At 42.2% G+C, this 20,823-nt stretch overlaps 1 long non-coding RNA gene across 1 annotated transcript; it reads right to left on the bottom strand.

The window, feature by feature from the left end:
* Positions 1–1,064: 1,064 nt before the first annotated feature.
* LOC119697386 lies at positions 1,065–14,325 on the bottom strand. The gene is made up of 5 exons (XR_005255835.1): positions 14,197–14,325; positions 13,917–13,968; positions 13,746–13,802; positions 13,482–13,643; positions 1,065–2,528 (listed from the first exon to the last, which is right to left on the bottom strand). It is a non-coding gene; the product is annotated as an uncharacterized LOC119697386 (long non-coding RNA).
* Between the last annotated feature and the right edge of the window lie 6,498 nt (positions 14,326–20,823).

Here is a 20,823-nt window from a genome sequence, read left to right as displayed (position 1 = left end):
GTAGGTAGCTGCTGCTGATCCCTGTTTGGATTGCATTGTCTGGGGGCATGAAGAGGCACAAACTGCAGGGAACAGTGACTCTGGGCAGTAAATCAAACTTTGCCATGGACAATGAAGACAGGCAACCAACTTCTCTCTACATTTTATATATTCCTTAATCTCATTGTTGCTGAGCTCTTTCTGCAGTATGTTTGAATATAAAAGCAGAGCATTAATAGAAGACTAAAAAACAGCCAGTAAAGCATAAATGGCATAGCCAGGGAAATAATTTAGGGGAGATCCCAAGGAATACCTGGATTCATTCAGTTTGTTTTTTTTTTTAAAAAGCAGGGAAAAGACCACTTTGTTCAAAAACAGATTTGGAAAGATTTAAATTCTTTATAAAAGAAAAGATAGAGCACAGACACATGTAAATCTGAAGCGTTTAGACATCTGGCTGTTTTATATGAGCCAGAGTTTTGAAATCACAGTAGACACAGTAAAATGTCTTTTCTTTAGAAATTCCAGTACTTACACAGCCACTACTTGTATTGTTTTTCTCATAATTTTTATCTCAAGACATTATCAAGTAAATTGCATATTGTCAACATGCTTTATAATAATGTAGCAATTTTTAAGCAAGTAGTAAAGAGTGGATTTTTTAAAAAATGAGATACAAGTCACGCAGTCATTCTTCACTCAGAGTTGCCGGAGAAAATTAAAGCAGTATATACTTTAGGATTATTTTTTTCATCATTTCCTTTCTTATTGTAACCTACTATTTTCAAGAAAGTCATGTTGACCTATAAGTATAATATTTATAAATTTTATTCTAAATAGCCCTTCATGTGCTAAAGATGGGTTGCTTTTGTTTGTTCAAAGAAAAATAAAATAGAAAATAAATTTTACTTTCAAGTATGAGACAAGTTAATGCACCTTATATGTGGATATTTATCAGTTCCTGCTCTCATTTCCCGTTTGGACCCTGGGAAAATTAAGTTTTGTGACACTAAAGAGAAATTCAAACAAACAAACACAATCTTAGTTTTTAAAGGTAGTTGCGTTATGGTTACTTGAAATGTATCACACAATAATTTACAATCTTGACTAATTTTGTGACTAAAGTTTTGGAAAATATTAAAACACTTTGGGGAATAATACACAGATCTTTGTAAAATTGTATATTGACTCAACATGCATTTGTCCTGTTGTTCAGACTAACAGTTCACATACTAACTAGGCTAAAGCTGGGAAAGCTGGCATCTTTCCTGTAGGCAGTTGTCTGCATAAAGCACAGCCACTTGTATTTTATTACACTGATATTTTCTGGCCATAAATCCTCAATTCAGCATTTTTTATTTAATTTTGTTACTTCCAGTTTCTGTGAACAACTCATAATAATACAGCAGATAGGAAAAAATACTCAACTTGAGATCCTCTAATTCTGAAAGTTAGTAAAAGCTGCTTCTTCTGCATCTTTACTGATTTTAAATATTTTAGTCACTTGCCATTATGTGTTTTTATACATAGAAATATTTCCCATTATGTTTCTACTTGTTCCTGTTCACTTGTGGCTGTGAGTGGAAAAATTGCTAATCAGTGAATCAAAGCAGGTCCAACACTGGAAGGCAATTTGAGAACCATCTGCATTGAGCTAGGTTGTGTTGGTGGGACAGCATCCTGAGTATCCTGATGGAGACTGAAAATGGCCTATGTGCACTCTACAGAATATCCCAATTGTCTTTCTGTAGAAATGACAGCTCAAATAAAAGGTTGTTGTGGTTCTCATGAATATCCTCTTACAGAGCCAAGAAAAGCAGCTGGACTGATGGGTTCTGCACAGTTCATTCAGGTAGGCAATGAGAAGTTTGAGCTGACAAGTGATTCCAGGAATCTTCCTCTTTTAAAGATTTGTGGCCGTTTGCACATATTGTTCTGAAGAGACCGCCCACACTAATAAAGAATGTGTTTAATTTATGCTTAATTTAGTACACAGTTCTGTGATCACTAATATTGAATTACCTGAAAAAACAGATTTGAGCTAATCCAGGAGCAGATGTGTGTGATCATTTCAAATTAGCAAGATTACACAGTGGTGATATTTTTGTTTGCTTGCTTGTTTTCTGTCTTGTATTCGGGGCATTGCTCCTCCTATTGCCAGCCTGGATAGGCATTCAGGCTGTGTCTTGCAGGTCCTGCACCACAGATTGCTAGTTAAGAAGCAACTTGGTGTGTCTGGAGGTATTTTCCACAGTGGGCTGTTGTTGAAGAGTACCTTTCCTTTTCCAGGATCAGCTCCTTGCTACAGAAAATTTCCTCGTGGAAGGACACTGGACCATTGTTCGCATTGCTGCCATGCAAGGGCAGTGCAGTGCTCAGGTTGCCCTTGAACAGCTGCAGTAGCAGTGGGCAGATAATCCCATCGCTGATCACAGCTGTATGAAGCATCCATGGACCACATGCAGCTTTCATTTTCTTCTGCATCAGGTACAGCACAGAGCATCAGGTAACCTCTGGAAGCTGAGTTAATGAAGTCACAGCTGGTACCACTGAGAAAAAAATTGGTACCAATTGAAGTTATCAAACCCCTCCCCTTCTTGCACAGGGTTTGTGAGAAGCAGCTCTTATCTGGGACAGAAAGTAGTTATCACTGGAGCAACTCTGAGCATCAAGAAGAAGGTTGCCTTGATTATATGAAACCCAGAAACCTAAATTTTTTCTGGTTGGCCCCATCAACTTGGGCTTGGGAAGGTGACAGCTACCCATGTGAATTAGGAGGTGACACCTGCAATCCATAAAGTTCAAGTTCTCAGCCTGCACTCTCTGTGGACATGGAGAATGTCTTGGAAGGCCATGCTGCCTGTAAGGACAACTTCATAGTTGTCCTTACAGGTAGCATGGCCTTCCAACACATTGGAAGGTGGTCTCGTCATTCCTTGTCTCCTGACCTGACACAATTTTCCACCATCAAGAATGTTGACAGGAGCTGTCAGCTGGGGCTGGCTGGTCTAGCAGGACATATGCTGCTCACATCTTTCATATCTCCTGCCTGTCTGATGCTGTGCAGCCATGCCAAGCACAGCCCTGCTGCTGAGCCCATTTGGAGTACTGGAGTTGCTGAATAACCCTCATCCTGAATGAGCCTGCTCACCTGTTCTTGCACTTAGCAGCAACTTAGCTGTTGCTAGGACCTCTGGCTTTACCACCTCAGGGTGGTGTTTCCAAATGGCTGTGCAGCATGTCTAAAAGGCTGCTGGAGGGCTTCTGAACTGCCCTTCCAAACCAGGCTCCTGTCTGCAGGCTGTGTCCTTCAAAAAAACTCAGAGAGCCAAAAGAGCAGATGGTGGCAGGGTAGGAGTGTAACAAGTGGAACTACAGCCAGTCCCTCTACCAGCTGCAGCTTGATCATTTCCTGTGAAATTTGTGAGGGTCACGTTGTCAGGGACAACCTGACTAATTGCTTTCTGTTGAGTGGTTGACAGCTGTTTGCTGTAACTTGAAATCACGCATATGTCGGACATGAGCAGTAAATCATCTTTTCTCTGACTTTCCTGTTCCCAGTTCTTGTTTCCCCATGAAGCTCTTTGTATCCTGCTCTTGGAGGCAGGCCCTAGTGGCTTTGGAATCCCAGCTGTGCCATCCCATCCGTTTCAGCTCTGCAGCTCTTTGCCCCAGACTTTGGAATATTTGGAATTTCAACCCTGGACATCTCTGATGTCATCCAGCCCTTCTGTGAGAGCCCCCAAAGAACGGTCTTGGCTAGAAACAAAAATAGAAAGTAATTGAAAAGCAAAGGCAGAAAGGAAATCATATCTTGAACAAAACTGGACACAGGCTCTATTTCCACACGCATGGAGTGTGGAGGATGGGCACTACCAGAGTGCTTGTCCTGAATCAGGTTGTAGCAAGTACCTCATACAGTGTCTCCTGCTGGCACTGGCTGCTCTGGTAGGAGTTGTTCCTTAGCAGCTGCTGAGCCTTGGGTAAGTTATCTGGTGTGGAAGTGTTTAGGATAAGATATGAAGCAGTCAGGAAAGCTAAGTCTGAGGTAGCAGGAAATTCTGAGGAAGTAGGAATTGCTGATACTCTCTATGGTTGTTATCAATCGATTCTGAGTCTATGCTAGTACATGTGAGCTTTGTCACCTGGATCCACTCTTTGGATGTCCTGGGATACTCTATTTAGTATCACAACCACCTCTTTATTGTGTCCACCCATGTGCTGCCACAGGAGTGTTGAGCTTACTGGCTACCATGCATACCCGGTTCTTGCTGTTCTGTTTTTGGCCACAGTCATCTGAATTGGTTTAGCAGGTGAATACAAGTAATCCTTCTTCTTTCCTTATCTAAACAAGCCATGAAACTTTATGACGACTGTTCGAAAGCTGAGACCAGCAGCTTCTGCTCTGACTGGATCAGCTCAGCTGTTGGCAGCTTCCGTGCAGCACAGGCTAAGGGGTGGTTTCTGAGGAACACCAGCTGTATTTAAGGCTTGCTAAAATTTATGGCTTGGCTGTGGGTCAGTGATGGTGCTGTATTAGCAGACAGTGAGAATGCCGAGGCAAAGGAAAGGGTTAAGGAAAAGATTTGGTGAGAAGATGTGAGGCAAGGCAGAAATCTAAAGTAAGATCCATGACAAAGAAATCTGACTGATGAGTGTCCTTTAGAGAAGACCAACACAAATAAGACTGCAAGCTTGCAGCTGATATCAAAGGATGGTTATCCTAGAAGAGGGCAGAGACAGCAGGGCATTTGGGCAGACTCTTGGAATGGTGCTAGCTGTGAAAGAGGCACTGAATTTTTACCTATAACCATCTTCATTTAAAGCCAGCTTAAAGTTCACTGATCTAAATTTAAACCATCAAAACATTACGCTGTATGTATCAGACCAGTATTTTGTATTAGACAGATGCTGAAATGTTGGTCCAGTAGTATTTAAAGTGAGGTTTACTGTTGTGTTGGACCATAGCCTTGGAGGCACGGGTGGCACTATAAACACAACTCAAATGTCAAAAACAACTTCAGACTGAGCTGTTGTACATGGCATGCCTGTTAAGAAATGCCAGATTATTTAAATTAATTTTCATCTGTATGAAGTAAATTAACCATCATGTTGGCAACATTTTTTCTGTGGTCCATGCTGTAACATTAAATTTTATTAAACAATTTCCATTAACAAGTTGAACCATTCATACTACTAACACGAGGTCATTAGTGCAACCTGAAATTAATTTCCATGCATGTGTACACACTGCTGCTGCTAAGGCAGCCCTCTTGCCCATAAAGGGTTAAATTTTAGCTTCCTGGTACTCAGAGGTAAGTCAAGCTCACTCACAAAAAGAAGCACAGACCTGGACTGTATAGTCCCCAAACCAACAGAGAAGCATACATGGCATTAGCCATGCAAATTGCTTAATGATAATTATGGCTAATTTGCTATTTGCTTGACTATAACAGAATTTCTTCAGGTGCAGCTGCGAGTGGTCTTATGGACTGTGCAGGCCCAGAGATAAACTGAATTAACCCAATCTTCAATGTTCTTAACTAAAATATGATACACAGTAGATTCTAATTTAATTTAAATTTCTACAGAATTATCATAGAAAGAGTTTTTCCAGTTTTACACTTGTGCTAAACAAAGATGGTGAAAGTAAACAGGAAAAACTACATTATTTGGGCTTGAAAAATATAAAAGACAATATATGTTTTCCAAGTTTTTCACCTCCCAGGAAGGCTACTAAATAGGGAGCTACAAGGGTAGCTGGAGGGTATCAGAACCATCCAGAAGATGTGTAGCTACTAAGGGACTCCCAGCGCCTTGGATATTGTCACCAAAAGGGCTCAGTTGGATTCAGAGAATCATAGAATCACAAAATGGTTGGGATTGAAAAAGACCTTAAAGATCATCTACTTTCAAGCCCCTGGCATGGGCAGGGATGCTTTTCACTAGAACAGGTTGCTTAGAGCTCCATTCAGCCTGGGGCAGGACTTCCAGGGATGGGGCTCCCGCATATGCAACCTGTTCCAGTGCCTCGACACCCCTACAGAAAGAACTTCTTCCTAATGTCTACGCTAAACATGCTCTCTTTCAGTTTGGTCATTCCCCCTTGTCCTTGTCACTTTTTGCTCTTGCAAAAAGATCCTTCATCTCCTCTCCATCTTTCTTGCAGGCTCTGTTCACAATTCTGTCACCCCCAAGCCTTTTCTTTTCCAGGCTAAATAAACTCAATTGTTGTAGCCTTTCCTCATAGGAGAGGTGTTCCATCCCTCTAATCATCTTGGTCCTTCCTCTGGACTTGCTCCAACAGGTCCATGTCCTTCCTGTGCTGGGGACCCCAGAGCTGGATGCAGCACTGCAGGTGGGGGTCTCATCAGAATGGAGTAGAGGGGCAGAATTCCCACCTGTCCCTGCTGGCCAGAGTGCTTTGGATGCAGCCCAGGATACGTTTGGCTTGCTGGGCTGTGAGTGCCATTGCTGGGTCATGTCCAGCCTCTCATCCATCAACACCCCCAAGTCCTTCTTGCAGAGCTGCTCTTGATCTGTTCATTGCCAGCCTGTGTCGAGGCAGGGAGCTGCCCTGAGCGAGGTGCAGCACCAGCACTTGATCTTATTAAACCTCATTAAATTGAGATTCCCATACTTCTTGAGATTGTCCAGGTCCCTCTGGATGGCATCCCATCCTTCAGGTGTGGCAACCGCACCTCTCAGCTCAGTGTCATCTGCAGATTTGCTGAGGGTGCACTCAATCCCTTTTTCTATGTCATTAATGAAGATATTAAATAACACTGGTCCCAGAACAGATCTCACTTGTCACTGATGTCCATTGACACTCTGAGCCATTGAGCACTACCCTCTGGATGCAACTGTCCCTTTGATTTCTTATCCAGCTAATCAAATCCATCTCTCTCCAAATTAGAGACAAGGATGTTGTGGGGGATCATGCCAAAGGCTTTACAGTAGTCCAGGTAAATGACATCTGTAATCCTTCCCTTGTCCACTGATGTAGTCACTCTGTCTTAAAAGGTCACAAGGTGGTCAGGCAGGACTTGCCCTTGGTGAAATTCCATCCCTTATTGATAACATTATTATTTCAATACAGGTCACAGTTTTGGAAAACTACTGACATCTACTTAATCAAATACTTAATCAAATAGATTAGTCTAGAAGATTTTTTTAAGTTGAAAAAATACCCATGGCAGAGGTAGGTGATTAATAAATTGCAGATATTGCTGAAAATATAAAATATCTCATTGACTGAGTAAAACACTAAATATTTCCTCTAAAAAGGCCAATGTGCACACATTTTAAATCATGGGGGCTGTTTTCCCACTGCTGGGTGACATTACTCAAATATTGCTCTGCTTTGCCATCGTCTCTGCATGAATGTAGTGCATTGTCAGGGACTGACATTACCCAGACTCCAAAGAACCTGCCTGCCCTGATGTGTCAAATCAATGTCTGCCAGCTACAGTAACAGGGTCATTAAGCAGCAGCCAGTTGATCTGTCAAGCTCATGATCAGAGGAAAGGTTCACAGTAGTCCCAAAGCAGTAGAAGACATTTCTATTAGTGACAGCTACAGCCCATTTTGAGCAAAAACTGTCATGTGACTCTTCTGCAAGTGGCTTCCAGAAGATGAGGGTTCCTCACAATAAATGGGAATTGTGGCTGCGCAGCAAGTTCATGGACATGCCTTCTGTGATAAAAAAAATAAAGGAATCTGGACCTGGGAATCACTATCTTCCACTCCTACATCTCTGTCTAAGGGTTGTTTGTCTTGGGCATGAGTGTTTGTGAGAGAACAAGTCTAGTGCAAAAACCAGTATCACTCACTTTTCTGGGCAGCTATCTTATGTGAATAACCTCGTACTTCACTCTCTCCATAATTTATGCACACTACTGCAAAATTAATTAGACATCTAGTAAGCCACTTCTGAGAGAAATCCACATCAACACTAACCTTTATAATGAATCAGTGGAACAACAGCTCTCTCAGATGAAAGCTTTTTGAAAAAAAAAGTATTGAGATGCTCTAGTAATCTAGTAAAAGAGCTACTACAGAGCACAGCTGGAACTATGTGGCCACTTTTCTCATGCTATTTTTTCACCTTCCTACCCTCTCTTTTCTTTAGCACATGGTATCCTAATTGCTCTTGACTTTGCTTTTTGGAGGTTTCTCTCTTTGTTCTATTTATTCTACTTTTTCTCCTACCCTACCATCTTTCACCCTTTCCTCATCAGTGATCAATTTGCAGACTGGAGATGGTTCAGCAGAGGGCCACAAAGATGGTTAGAGAACTACATCACAATTATGCATGAGGAAAAGCTGACACCTGTGTTCATCAGGGAGAAGAAATGGCTGGATGAAGGTCTAATTTTAGTTTTCAGCTACTTGAAGATGTGTTGTAGGGAAGAAGGTGCCAGATTTTTGGATGTGCAGAATGAAATTATAAGATGCAATGGCCAAAGTTACAGCTGTAAAAATTCCAGATGGATCTAATGAAAAGTGTTTTCTTCATGAGGGTAGTTAAACCAAAAAGTGCCCAGAGATCCTGTAGGATCTCCATCCATGGAGACACTCAGAAATCCTAGGCAAGAACCTCAGCAACCTGATTCAGTATTGAATCCCTGATTTGAGTGGGAAGTTGAACATTAAATGCTTTTGTTCTGTTAATCTCTGTTTCCTTAAAGCTTTCTTCTCAAATAAGCTTCTCTTCAATCTAGCCTGGTCAAGCCTTTTTCCTTACCTGGTCAGCCATCAGCAGCTCTGGCCCCATAGTGGGACCACGCTTTTTATTCATGTGCACATGTTCCACTCTGCAATTTTTCATCATGCTCTCCCATGCCTGGCTGTCTTTGAACAGGAAGAAGTTGCTTTAGCTCTTTGCTGATGTGCAGATAGTGGCTAGAAGAAATCTATTGACCAAGAAATCTGCTGGAAGAGTCACAGCCAACTTGGTGCCCATGAGATTGAGTCCACCCATTGAAATTGTACCCCTGTATCCAATGTCTGTATAGGACAGCACTTCCACTGTGTGCAGCTATTTCCCTGCTTGATATTTTAGAGCCAGATTTACAAATATAGTTCTTAACATCCAATAAAATGTAATTACAAGAATAGCAAAATCATGATAAAAAACCACAAAAACAACAGCTATATTAGGACACATCTGTCCCAAGTATGAGGCAAAGTGTATGAAAAAAAGGACAAAATTACAATAATTGCAATAATACAATTATAATTGTATAATGATCATAAATACTGTAATTGCAAATAAGCAAAAATCCCAAGTTGCAAATATCTGAGAACTGCATGGTCAGTGCAGTCCGTAGTATGTTGTTTCTTGAAAGGAGAGTTATGAATAGCAGTTTTGGCAAGAGACTGATTTTGATTACCAACAGCAGTATTAACTTGCTTTTATGGCATGCAGAGCAAAGTTAAGGCTGCTCAGTAATTGTAAGCACATAAAGAAACCTTGCATGCTGGTGTTTCCTGAAAGAATAGGCCCAGAATTCAAACTGCTTTGGATGAGAAGATTGGACTTGATGATCTCAGAAGTCTTTTCCAACCTAATTGACTCTGTGATGAAAATATTTAATTTTGGCACTTAGAAATGTCATTGAAATGACAGATCCCTCAGGCACAGCAGATAAAGTCTTCAAAGACTAAGCAGCCCATTTACTTTTTGATCTCATGGCTTCCCCCTTATCTGCACAATGGAGACTTCAAATGAAGATAAACAGGAACCAGCATGGGCTACTTCTTTAAAAAGAGAAGCAGTGAAAATCTCTGTGAAGGAGTCCCATGGGATTCCCGCTTGTCAAAGAAACTGCCAGGTTGCATGAAACAGAAAGAGGAAGGAAGAACTTGGTAGTTTAGAGGGCTTCTCCACTCAACAGCCACACTTCATGGCATGTGCCAGGAGGGAACTGACAAGGAGATCCCAAAACATTTTGGACCTTCAAATGGGGAGTGTGTGAATGTGAGGAGGCCTGGGGGGAACAACAGCCCCCTTACCAATGGGGGTGAGCTTCACTCAGTATTCCAGGACTGCCTTCCTGGGTGTTGCGCTTGTGAGGCTCTTGGGAGGAAAGGGTTAAAACAGGAAGATTGATGAGGAGGGAATAGATTTGCTCAAAGTGACCTTGAAGCTGGGCATACTAGAAATGTTGATGTGGGAAAACACTGTTTCTTACGGCTACTGTTGTTCATCTTATGGCTACTGCTGTTGTGCCTGTTTTGAGGAGAATTCCTGTCAGGCACGTGCGGATGTCTTTTATCGTGGTGAGGCAGGCAGCGAGCCCCCGTCCCTGCTGCCAGCTAGGATGAACTTAGCCAAAGGGACCCTGTGTCCCTGTGTCCCTGTGGCCAGGCCTCGTTAGCGAGGTCATGAAATAAATCCACTCTTTTCATTTTGGCTGTGGTTTGAGGGCTGCTCATGCTACCTGTATGTGTGAATTCACAGAGAGGGAGTGTGTTTGCCACACTGGGCTGTGGCAGGATGTGAAGGCAGAGAGAGGCAGAGGCAGATGTTTGCAAGGCACAAAGATGTCTGTAGGAGAGTCTGATGGTTCTTGTTCGGCTGATTGGGCAGGTGAAGGCAAGGCTATGCCTCAGCTCAGCTCCAGGGTGGTCAGGAAGCACCTGCCCAGGACCACCACTCTGTGCACTGTGCACCTGCCTCTGACAGCAGCTGTCTGCAGCACTCTGAGGCTGAGTGCACCAGCCGGGACCAAACTCCTGTGCAGAGTGGTCATGCAGCATTTGCCAGAACCTTAGGCGGCCCCAGGCACAGGCCACAGCTTCTGGGAGGCCCTGTCACCTCCTGGGACACCCCTGCTCTGCAGCTGCAGGCTCCATCACTCAGACTTCCATCCCCAAGAGACTCGGGCAAAGCCAAGCCATGGAAGGGCAGCTTCCTTTGCTCCTTTATCATTCTCTTGCATTGCCTGCAAACAAGACCATGAACCTTGAGGATGTTTGTGCCGCACTAAAGGAAAGGGGCAGTGTGACCTCCATGTGAGCCATCCACCAGTTCTCTGACAGAGATGCATTTTGGCCAGACAAGGCAGGCTAGATAGAGGCAGTAGGTGGAGAATTACCTACTCCTCATACAAAAACAAATATGTCACCATGCTGCTACACATGCTTTGTGTTCTGCTTTTTGACATTATCCAGTAGTGGGTTACATTGAAGCAGGCTTTAGAAGAATAAATAAGCAAAATGGCAAAGAGAAATGTAAAAACCTAACCTTCCCGGTTCCACTGTTTATTTCCCCAGATAATTTAAACAAAAAATTTTGCAACTAACTACTCAGAAAAGTCTGTTCTTGTGAACTGGTTCAACTGTGTCAGTCATCAAAGATAAAGGAAACAAGTACAACTTTAAAGTGGAGAATTAGGTGTGCTCTGAAGTACAAAGAGCAGTAAAGGATTACAGTAATTACACCAGACTAGGTGATAAGAACGTAATAGAAAAGTGATACCACAATCACCAACAACAAACACTGAAAGCAGGTTAGTGGGTAAACTATATATAGAGTTCCCAGCTATTACAGAAATACAAATAACATCTGGGACAAAGGAACACTTTTTTTCCTGTGGCATTTTTTTCATAGCATGTTTTACTAAGCCAGCTAAATCAAAGGCTTTAGAGAACAATAGTGTGAGAATAATTAGAAGAGGAAGATATGGTTCAGGTAATATTTGAAGAAAAGCTGGGAAAGCCCAAATTATTCAGGAAGGCTATTGTAAATAAAAGAGAGAAAAAGAAAAGGCTCAATACAGCAAATATTGAACAGTCTCAAGAGAAGCTGCAGAGCCTGAAGCTGGATGAAAGAAGAGCTCAGGTGTTAGGAGGGCCAGGAAGAAACAGATAGTGACCTTCAACTTTTGGTTAAGGCTAGAAAGTAGTGTTTAGAGTGGTTCCTGGAATTATTAGGCTAAAAATTTTTCACCCACACCAATATTAGTTACTGTAATTGGACTTTGAGGTTTGAAGCTGGGGCTTTTTGAGGATAAGTAAACATATATAAATGTTAACCTAGAGACAGTCCCTGCCCTAAGGACTTCCAGTCTAGACTTAAGGCATGAACCTGATGTGAAAAGCAGATAGGGAGTAGAAGGTGTTTTGTTGACAAAAACTGTTGTGAAATAGATGGAACTGGAAGAGAAAAATAATCAGTGATTTAAAAAAGGGGGAAAAAAAGTTTGCCAATACAAAGAACAGAATGCCTGCTGCCAGCATACCTGTGACCAGTCAGGAAAACACTCAAAGAATGAGGGAGTGGGAGAAGTCCAGATTTGAGGTGTGTAAAAGAACTATGGGGAACTTCTCACCCTGAAGATAGTGGTGATTAAGTAACAAATGAAACCAGGAGCTTTATCTTTATTGTTCTGCCTGCTGAAGCTCTGTGTATATGGGAGAGAGGGGAAGAACAGTGCCAAAATCAAACATACATGATAGCAGTTAGACATTGATATTTCTTCATTTCATGTCAAATCATGAAGTCATGAGACTTATTTATTGATAGCTTTGTTCCTGGTAATTATTAGTGGAGTTAATTGAAACCATGGCCACAACAGAAGACCACTGTGCTAGGTACTGTATAAGAAAAGTAGAACATTTCCTGACATGATATAAAGGGAATATATAATAAAAGACCATTTAAAATGAGATAAAACCCTTTTTAATACATGACAATCCCAGTTTCATCAACTTTTAAGTGTCATAGTACTGACAATTTTGGAAAAGGGATTTTGAGGAGGGAGATAAATCTCAGATTCCAGTTATTTCATGTGAAGTCATGCCTCCAAAATTCTGCCAAGAACTACTGAAAGTTGTGCTTTATTGATTTGTTCTCTCTCCATGAATTCCCTCTCACTTGAACAGTCAACATAAAGCTGTCTGTTTAATTTTTGGTGATTATATATGTAAACTCACACGTCTGCAAACTGTCTCTCAGGCTTACTCTAAGGTTTCCAACTAGCTGTTTATCTTCCTTGGATCAGATCTTTTTTTTTCCAAGGACTTTGCATAAGGTCAGATTGGCTTTTTTATAGCTCAAAGGTTCAAAGTTCTGTTTGTACTTGCATATAGAGTAGAAAGAAGTATTTTTATTTTTCCAGTTATTCAGATTTCTTTCTGTCTCTTTGAATATGCCAGCTCTATGACCAGAATTATGGTGTTCTGATTTATTGATTTCTTTTGTTGGGAGCAGCATTTGTTTGACTTCAGTTACATCACTTTTACTGGTATTCTGGTCATCTGTATCCCTTTACTGGCATCCAAAATAAATGAGTGAAATCATGCAAGACCTAAAAATTTAGCTGAGGATGATTGGTCTTGAATTTGGGTGAGAGAAAGGACTGGCAGTATAGAAATGCCCTTCCAGGTCTTTCATAGAAGAGCTCCAGTGAAGAAACTCCTCCACAAGGCAAAAAACTCAGGAAAATAACATCAGCTTCTCTAAACTCAGTCAGGAGGCTTTGTCTTTGAATTACCTGCTGCTGGCCAGGAGCAGACCACAATCCATCTGTATATCCCAGCTCCGGGGCAGGCAGTAACCCCCGAGGTGGCTGACTTCTCTCTCCTGATGTGGGAGGGAATCCAAGCAAAGAGGAATGCCTAGACAGGACTCTACTGCCACTTTCTTTCCTACTTCACTATTTATGTTGTAGGGAAAAAAAGGGAGAAGTTAAAGAAACTGCCCAACGGTCACAGGATGTCCTGTTGCATTTATCTGGCGATGCAGGCGAATGACTCACCCAAAATATTTGATGATCGGAAACAATTATGTTTTTCTTTCTTTTTCACGTTTCTTCCTGCAAATATCAAGCATTCAAACTCTGAAACATGGTTAAAGCTATGGTTAAGCAGCATCCTAAAGCTAAATGAATTCAAGGCAAGAATAAGGAAACTTTGTCTTTGAAGCTTACCATAGTCCAGAGACAGTCACGAGACAAGAATCTGCTTGCCCATCTCTGAAAGCTGTGCTACAAGAGAGCAAATGGTATCATCCCAATCACTGGCAAGAGTCCTGCCCAGAGCAAATTCTTTGACACAGGTTTGACTGAACCTGATTTTTTTTTTTGTGTGTAACTTAAAAATGCCCCTGAATGGTTATGATTATCATGCCAGCCCCAGCTCAGAGCAGCATTAACAGCCTTAAGCTGTTCTCAGTCAGTGTTTTATCTAAGCCAGTGCAAGGCTGCTCACCTGTGAGTGTCCAGGCTGCAATCGCTGGCGCTCAGCCTGTGCACAGCTGTGGGGACAAGCCACGTCTGCTTCCTCCCTTTGTCACATCTCCTCTGGCCTAGCCTGGCAGTGGGGGAGGCTGAATCTCTGTCCCTGCTCCAAGGGACACAGAAAGTAAACAGAGATGAGTTATAAAGCCTGACTTTATATAACATACCTGTACTAAGAAACAACCTGTCCAAAATAGATCAGGAAGGGACATACAATTACCTGCATTTTATACAGAAAGAGTGGAGGAGCTGTTAGGGCGACTTCCCCAAAATCACGTGGGATGTCTGTGAGAATGGAAACTACTTCCAAAAAGCACATGTGTAATAGCAGGGGCATAAAACATTTTCAGAGAAGAAGAGCACACGAGACCTTCGTTAAAGCTACAGAGAGAACAAATCATGTGTAAATTGTGAGACTATCCAATGCACATTGCTGATTGTCAGCACACGCTTTTGGACCAGCAAAGTAGAAAAAAAAATTAATCATAAAGGTTGCCAACTGGGGGTGAGTGCAAAACTTTTACAGGATATTCATGAAGAATCAATTTTTTGTGCAGTCATGTCTAAGAAGCAGCTAAGAAACATTGGGAATGATAACCCATGAAGAGTGAATAAAGGGTCAGAATTACCAGGGTGATTTTGTTTACCTTCAGGATTTAAGACTGGCTTAATATTTACTTAGCAATCATGAAGTGAGTTATTTACATGTGATTTTTTTCATTGTCTTAATGAAGTCAAGGTTATCATGTGGTTCCTTGATTACCATCAGCTGGGGAATTGAGAAAACAGCAGATCCCATGACATTCACAAGGCTGTGAGAGTTGATAGGACTAGCTCTAAGCACACAGAGCTATCTCTTCATACTATGCTTAGTTTTGGTACAGAGCAGTCATTTGTTTCTGGGTAAATGTTCTACATCTCTCTGCTCATAAGAAGGATTTTCTCAGTGCTATGCAGTAGAGATACAGATAGGAAATGGCAATTCCTGTCCTGGGGACAGGCAGAAGAAGAACAATTTAAGCATCTCACTGGTTTGGCCAGGCACTGAGCACTGTTCTGACTTTCATCTTAGAGTTTTGGACCCCAGTACCATTTACATAGAAGTTATTGTTTTATAAAAATCCACTGTGTTATGCAAAGCAAGGCATAACTAAAGGCAGTCTAAGAATATCATGAAGAATCACAAAGTCCCTGTCTTAAAAAGTCCTTTTATGGGCCTTTTCCAAAATAATAGCTCCCTCAGGCTCAAATGTCTCATACCCAAGTAAAGATTTTTTTTTAATTCATAACGAAGTTGATTTGTCTGCTAGAATGTTTCCCATGGATCAGTCTGCTCACAAACACAAAACATACCGGCATCCAGCTGGGTGTTACTGCTGCCAATTTCAAGACAATAAATGGTTCAGTACTGAGGAAAATTCAAAACTTTTATTCCACAAAGCAATAAAAGCAGTAGACATTGCCTACTGACACACTGCCAGAATAAATATTACCTACTGTACAAGTTTCCATTCAGATCTTTCATCAGTCAAGGCACAACCACAGACATTATCAAGCTTTACTCTGCATCAAAAGAGTTTTCATGAATGATTGAAAAACTTTAAAATTGCATTTTCAAACATATTACTCATAGAATCGTAATGACCTAAAATCTTCCTCAACAGCAGTGTGTAATGGGTTGGTACTGTTCTCCTGAAGACGGGGTTTATTTTGGGATGCAGCCTTCAAGGAAGACTTACACAGCTTCTTTGGCATTTCTGGCACTCCAAGATGTGCTCTCAGCATGTCAAAAACCAAGGAAAAGTGTCTGATTTCATAACATCTACAATGTGGCCCCTAGCAGAAACCAAGCCAGGAGCAGAATTTTGAGCTCATTTTTATGATTTGATTGTTGTTTGCTTTATTAATACATCCAGTTACCTCAGAAAGAAGGATGTGTTGATTGTATGCAGTAAGTGGACCATTGATAGGTTAGGTTGGGGAGCTGTCTCAAAATGTGTGGATGGAAACACTTGCTACAAATAGACCTGCTAGATATCAAGGAAATATCCTAGAAAACTGAGAATTTGTATATTTTTTCCTTGAAATAAACCCACCATGTTCTGCCCTTAGCATGTTTAAAGGAAGAGTCCTTTTGGCTCTTTCTGCATCTTTAGTAAAGCCACGTACCAGTTCACAGCAGTTGGATCCCGGCTGGAGTGAGGTGTCCTGTGTGCCAACCCAGGCAGGCAGCCATCAGCAGGGCTGGTTCTGTCCTGAGCTCCCAGAGAGCCATTTCATCTCTCCCAACGCCGCTGGTTCCATGGAGGATGTGTTTACTATCTGAGCAATTTAAGCTATTACACAAAAAAAACCCTCTCTCTCAGTGATGAGAAAAAGAGAGGCTTTGTGATGGGCCTGGAAGGTGAAGGCACTTGGTTGCTGGCAAACCTAAGGTGTGAAGTGAGCATCACTATGAAGATCCACCAGCAGCTCCTTTCTTACAGTTCATACTGTAAGAAAATGTGCTGAGATGCTTCATCTAGAAATAGGAGAGCAGCAGCTTTCTGGGTGAGAAGGTAGTCAGGGAAGTGAATGATGTGCAAGCATAGTCTAGTGAGGAGCAAAACAGTTTACCTGATTAAAAAGAGCTGGTTATGCCACAGTTTCTGGGCTCTGCTTGACTTCCAATCATTAAAAGGGCAGATTTGGATTTTCTCTGAGAAAATTATGTTCTGCAGACAGGAGGTAGACCATAAAATGCATACACAGTCTCCTAAACAAGGTTTAAAAAAAATTTCAGCCATTTCTATTAGCTAACCTAGTCCCTTTTCCCCACTTTAATGCAAGTCCTTGTGGACCATCTTACAAGTTTTCATATGGCATGGATTTTTTTTTTCTTTCTTTGGTTTGTTCTTCCTTTGCAATGCCCCTTTGGAGCTCTGTCCTGTGGAATACCATAACATTTTCAGGAAAATATTTTTTCTAGTATAATAACCTACATGAAGCTTTTTGCATGCAGTAGTGCCACACTATTGAATCCCCCCATCTCTTTGCTCTGACTTGCTTTGCTACTTTGCTTCTTTTTAGGCCAGACTCAGATATATTTTTTAAGGCAGTTTTTAAAAGCAAGATTTTTCTCAGTTCTACCCTCTGCTCACCAGCTTTGTTTTCAGCTAGATGGACGTGCACAGCATTTTCAGGCTGCTCCAGACTGTAGCCTGGCAATGGTCAGCAGTGTCCCCTCCCAGGGCTGGGAAATGCATGCACAACTGGGAGGAAACACAAGAGCCACCCAGGAGAAGATAATGTGGGAGCTGTTCACTCAGGAAGCTTCAAAGAAATGTGCTGTACAGCAATATGCCATGGGGATGGGTATTGTTTAGGGATTGCACTTTTATTTTGGACAAAATGATTCACTTTTTCTGCGGGGTACATAATTTGATAGGAGAGAAACTCGAAACAAATAACAGGAATGAGCCATGGAAAAGCCAGAGGTAGGAAAGATGGTCTTTGGGACATCAAGAGTTAAAACTTTAAGGTTGTAATTTATTTATGGAAAAGAGCTAAGTGCTTCGTGTATGTGGTAACCAGTCCCAGCTCTTGGTGCCATCAAGGTGGCAGAATCATACTCAGAACTCTAATTAGTGTAACTGAAGAAAGAGTATACTTATTACCTGATATAAAGCAATTTTAGAAACTCCCACAGTTTAGAAATAATAGTAATAACAGTAATTGAAAACATGAACTGACAAGTCACTAACAACCCATTATATCATGGCAGCGTGGAAGCGCCTTGTACCTTTACAAAGCACCTTCCTGTCGATCTCTGACACAAACACACACCCCATCGTGGTCTCAAGAGCTGCTGCCCAGAAGATGCTAAAATATGTCACACCCAAGTCATGGTGCTTCTGCATGGTCTTTTTGTTTCTGGAATAAGGTGGAACTCAGAAAAACTTAACAGTAGCTGGCTTCAAAAACATTTACAGGTTTGCCTAAGCAGGTTTGTTTCTTGGTGTGAATTAAATCAACTATTCTGAGCAAAAATCTCTTTTTGCTTGGATCAAGACAGATGTCTCAGCCTTCTCTTATTTGGGCTCATATGAGATAAAAATAAAACTAAAGGACATGTGAAGCTAAAAGACTGGCCCAATTTATCACACAGAGCAGTGATTCAGTGTGTAGCACAGAGGCTCATTGCTTAAGCTAGAAGTCTCAAGTAAATACCCTCTCCCTATGGATCTGCAGCTCATCCTTGCCCACCTGTGTGCTGAGCTGAGGAAGGCCAGGCAGGGGAGGAGGACATGGGCACGAGTCCCAAGTTGCTGTTTCCTCAGCCTGCCTTGAAAGGGAGAAAAAAGACAAAAGATTTTGTAAAAAAGCAAGAAACTTAGTTAAATACAGACTGGATGCTGTAGAGAAAAAAAACAAAACAACAAAAACCAAACCAACAAACCAAACCAAACCAAAAAAATAAAAAAAAAAGAAAAAAAAAAGAGAGAAAGAAAAAGCTTTCTTTCTGTCTTTCCTTCCAGTCATTCTTGTCTTCATTTCATGGAATTCCATTTTTGGGAGTAGTAGCATGATGGAACTGAGGAAACAGCTACATAAAAATTCCCCCTCCCTATTCCACATTGGCATTCATCGGCATCCTGCTCTAGGATACCTTATCCTGTGGCTGCCGAGGGAGAGTGACTAGCAAAGGAGGCTGGGGGTGGAAAAGGGAACGTATTTGCATTCCTTGTGCTTTCTCATTTTGGAATTGTATTCTGTCTACTGCATAGACAGGTTTATAGAGAGAGAAATGCTGAAGATTATAATCCAGGCTCTAATTAGCTCCAGAACTAATGAGCTGTCAATCACTTTGTCTTTCTACAGCCCTTCCGTGTGCTCTGCACCAAGATCAGCTCAGCCACATCCAGGCTTGTCATTTCCTCCAGATTTGTGTGACCTTAGAAGATGAGGCCGATCCGGACTGTCATCCCAATTTTTCAGTTTCTCAGAGGAGTCTGAGGAGCTGGGGTCTGACTTTGCCAGTGTTCCCTGAGCTCTGCCCAGGGCTGTGGTTTGCACACTTCCATCTGTGGACAGCTCCAGTGTGCTGACGGCCACGCACGATGTGGCCACACTGGGCTGTCTCCTTGTGCCTTTCTGGATGTTTGCCACCTGGCAGACCCCGCTCCCATTTGCACTGCTCTCTAAAGAGTAGGATTTGCTTGCCACCAGGCACACAAATACACACATTGTCCAGGGCTGGCTGTGTGCCCTGCTCCTCCCAGCTGAGTGCAGCCCACCCACTCTGTACGTCTCAACCTGGATGCATAACCAGCTTAGTATGCAATAATCATTAATTCCTGTTTCAAAACACTCTTGCCCGACTTGCTACTATATCATTAATTTCTGAGAGTTGCATCATTTCTTTTCTGACTTACACCCAGTAGCTCCCTTTCTACCTTGCAACTCAGAAATGTGTTGTCCCAAGCATCCATGGGCATAAGGATGGCCAGCATCCGCAGGCATTTGGAGCATCACAATGGAGACAAATGGGAAAGAGGAGGAGGCAGGGTGTGAGATAACCTATCTAGATAACTGTGGTGTTCACATAGCAGCATCTGGTATTTTAGGAAAACCCATGGTAGATGTATAATTAACAGAATAATATTTGTTTGCAAATTAATAGCTGAGCCAACACCTGTAAGGATATCTGCTCTCACATGAGGTGACACGTAGTCCATAGAAAAAGGGAAGGGAAGGGAAGGGAAGGGAAGGGAAGGGAAGGGAAGGATTATAATTTTGGAGGCAGCCAAGATTTGGGTGTTCCCTGTCCCAGGCTATGCCAGCATTACTCCAGTTCCCAGTTGCCTTTTTCTGCTTCAAACCAGCCCTCACAGCTTGGAGCAGGATGCTCTGCATCCACATGGACTTTGTCTACTGCTGGTGGCACCCCCTTGCACAGTCCCATCTGGGACTGCTGTTCTCTAGAGAATGAGATACTGGTAGTTTGCCAGCCAGCCTGACATCAGCCACCTCAAACTGAAACAAATTTTAAGTGAAAGAAAAGTGAAATTATATTGATATGCAAAATATAAATGTTCAGTTGCTGCCTGTAGAGAGAGACAGACACAGAAATATGGTGAAGGACAGATAGCTAGCAGTGGTTTTCTTCTGTTTTTAAGATGCAGCTGGCCCCCCAGTTCTGCCAGCTAGAAAGTGTCAGGATACTGAGCTGGGTGGGGTTCATTCACCCATAAGGCACTGGGCAATTAAGGCACTGGGAATTAAGGCACTGGGCAAGGCACCTGTTATCTCTAGTATCTCCAGCCTGGTAGTTTATTTTGGATCCCAAGCACATTTTTAAAATAATTTTGTGGTTGCCCCCCTTACTATGGCTCCCAGCGCAGCACAGTCCCTGGAGCATGCAATCCAATTTCCTGCCAGGAAAAACTTACTCAGATCCCTCCAACCATCAACGCGCGTGCGACCCGCAAGACCGAGTTACAGCTGGGCTGTGGTAAAACCACCCAGATGTGTGGCTGCATGGGTCTCTGCACTGGCTGTTTTCCTCTGCAGGTTCCCTTCCCAGGGCGCTGTGTGACTTGCTTATATGGACCCAGCT

This window comes from Motacilla alba, chromosome 2 (assembly GCF_015832195.1).
Source record: "Motacilla alba alba isolate MOTALB_02 chromosome 2, Motacilla_alba_V1.0_pri, whole genome shotgun sequence".
NCBI classification, from domain to species: Eukaryota; Metazoa; Chordata; class Aves; order Passeriformes; family Motacillidae; genus Motacilla; species Motacilla alba.
The sequence above is the reverse complement of the archived record's forward strand: the minus strand, read 5'-3'. Positions and strand labels throughout refer to the sequence as shown.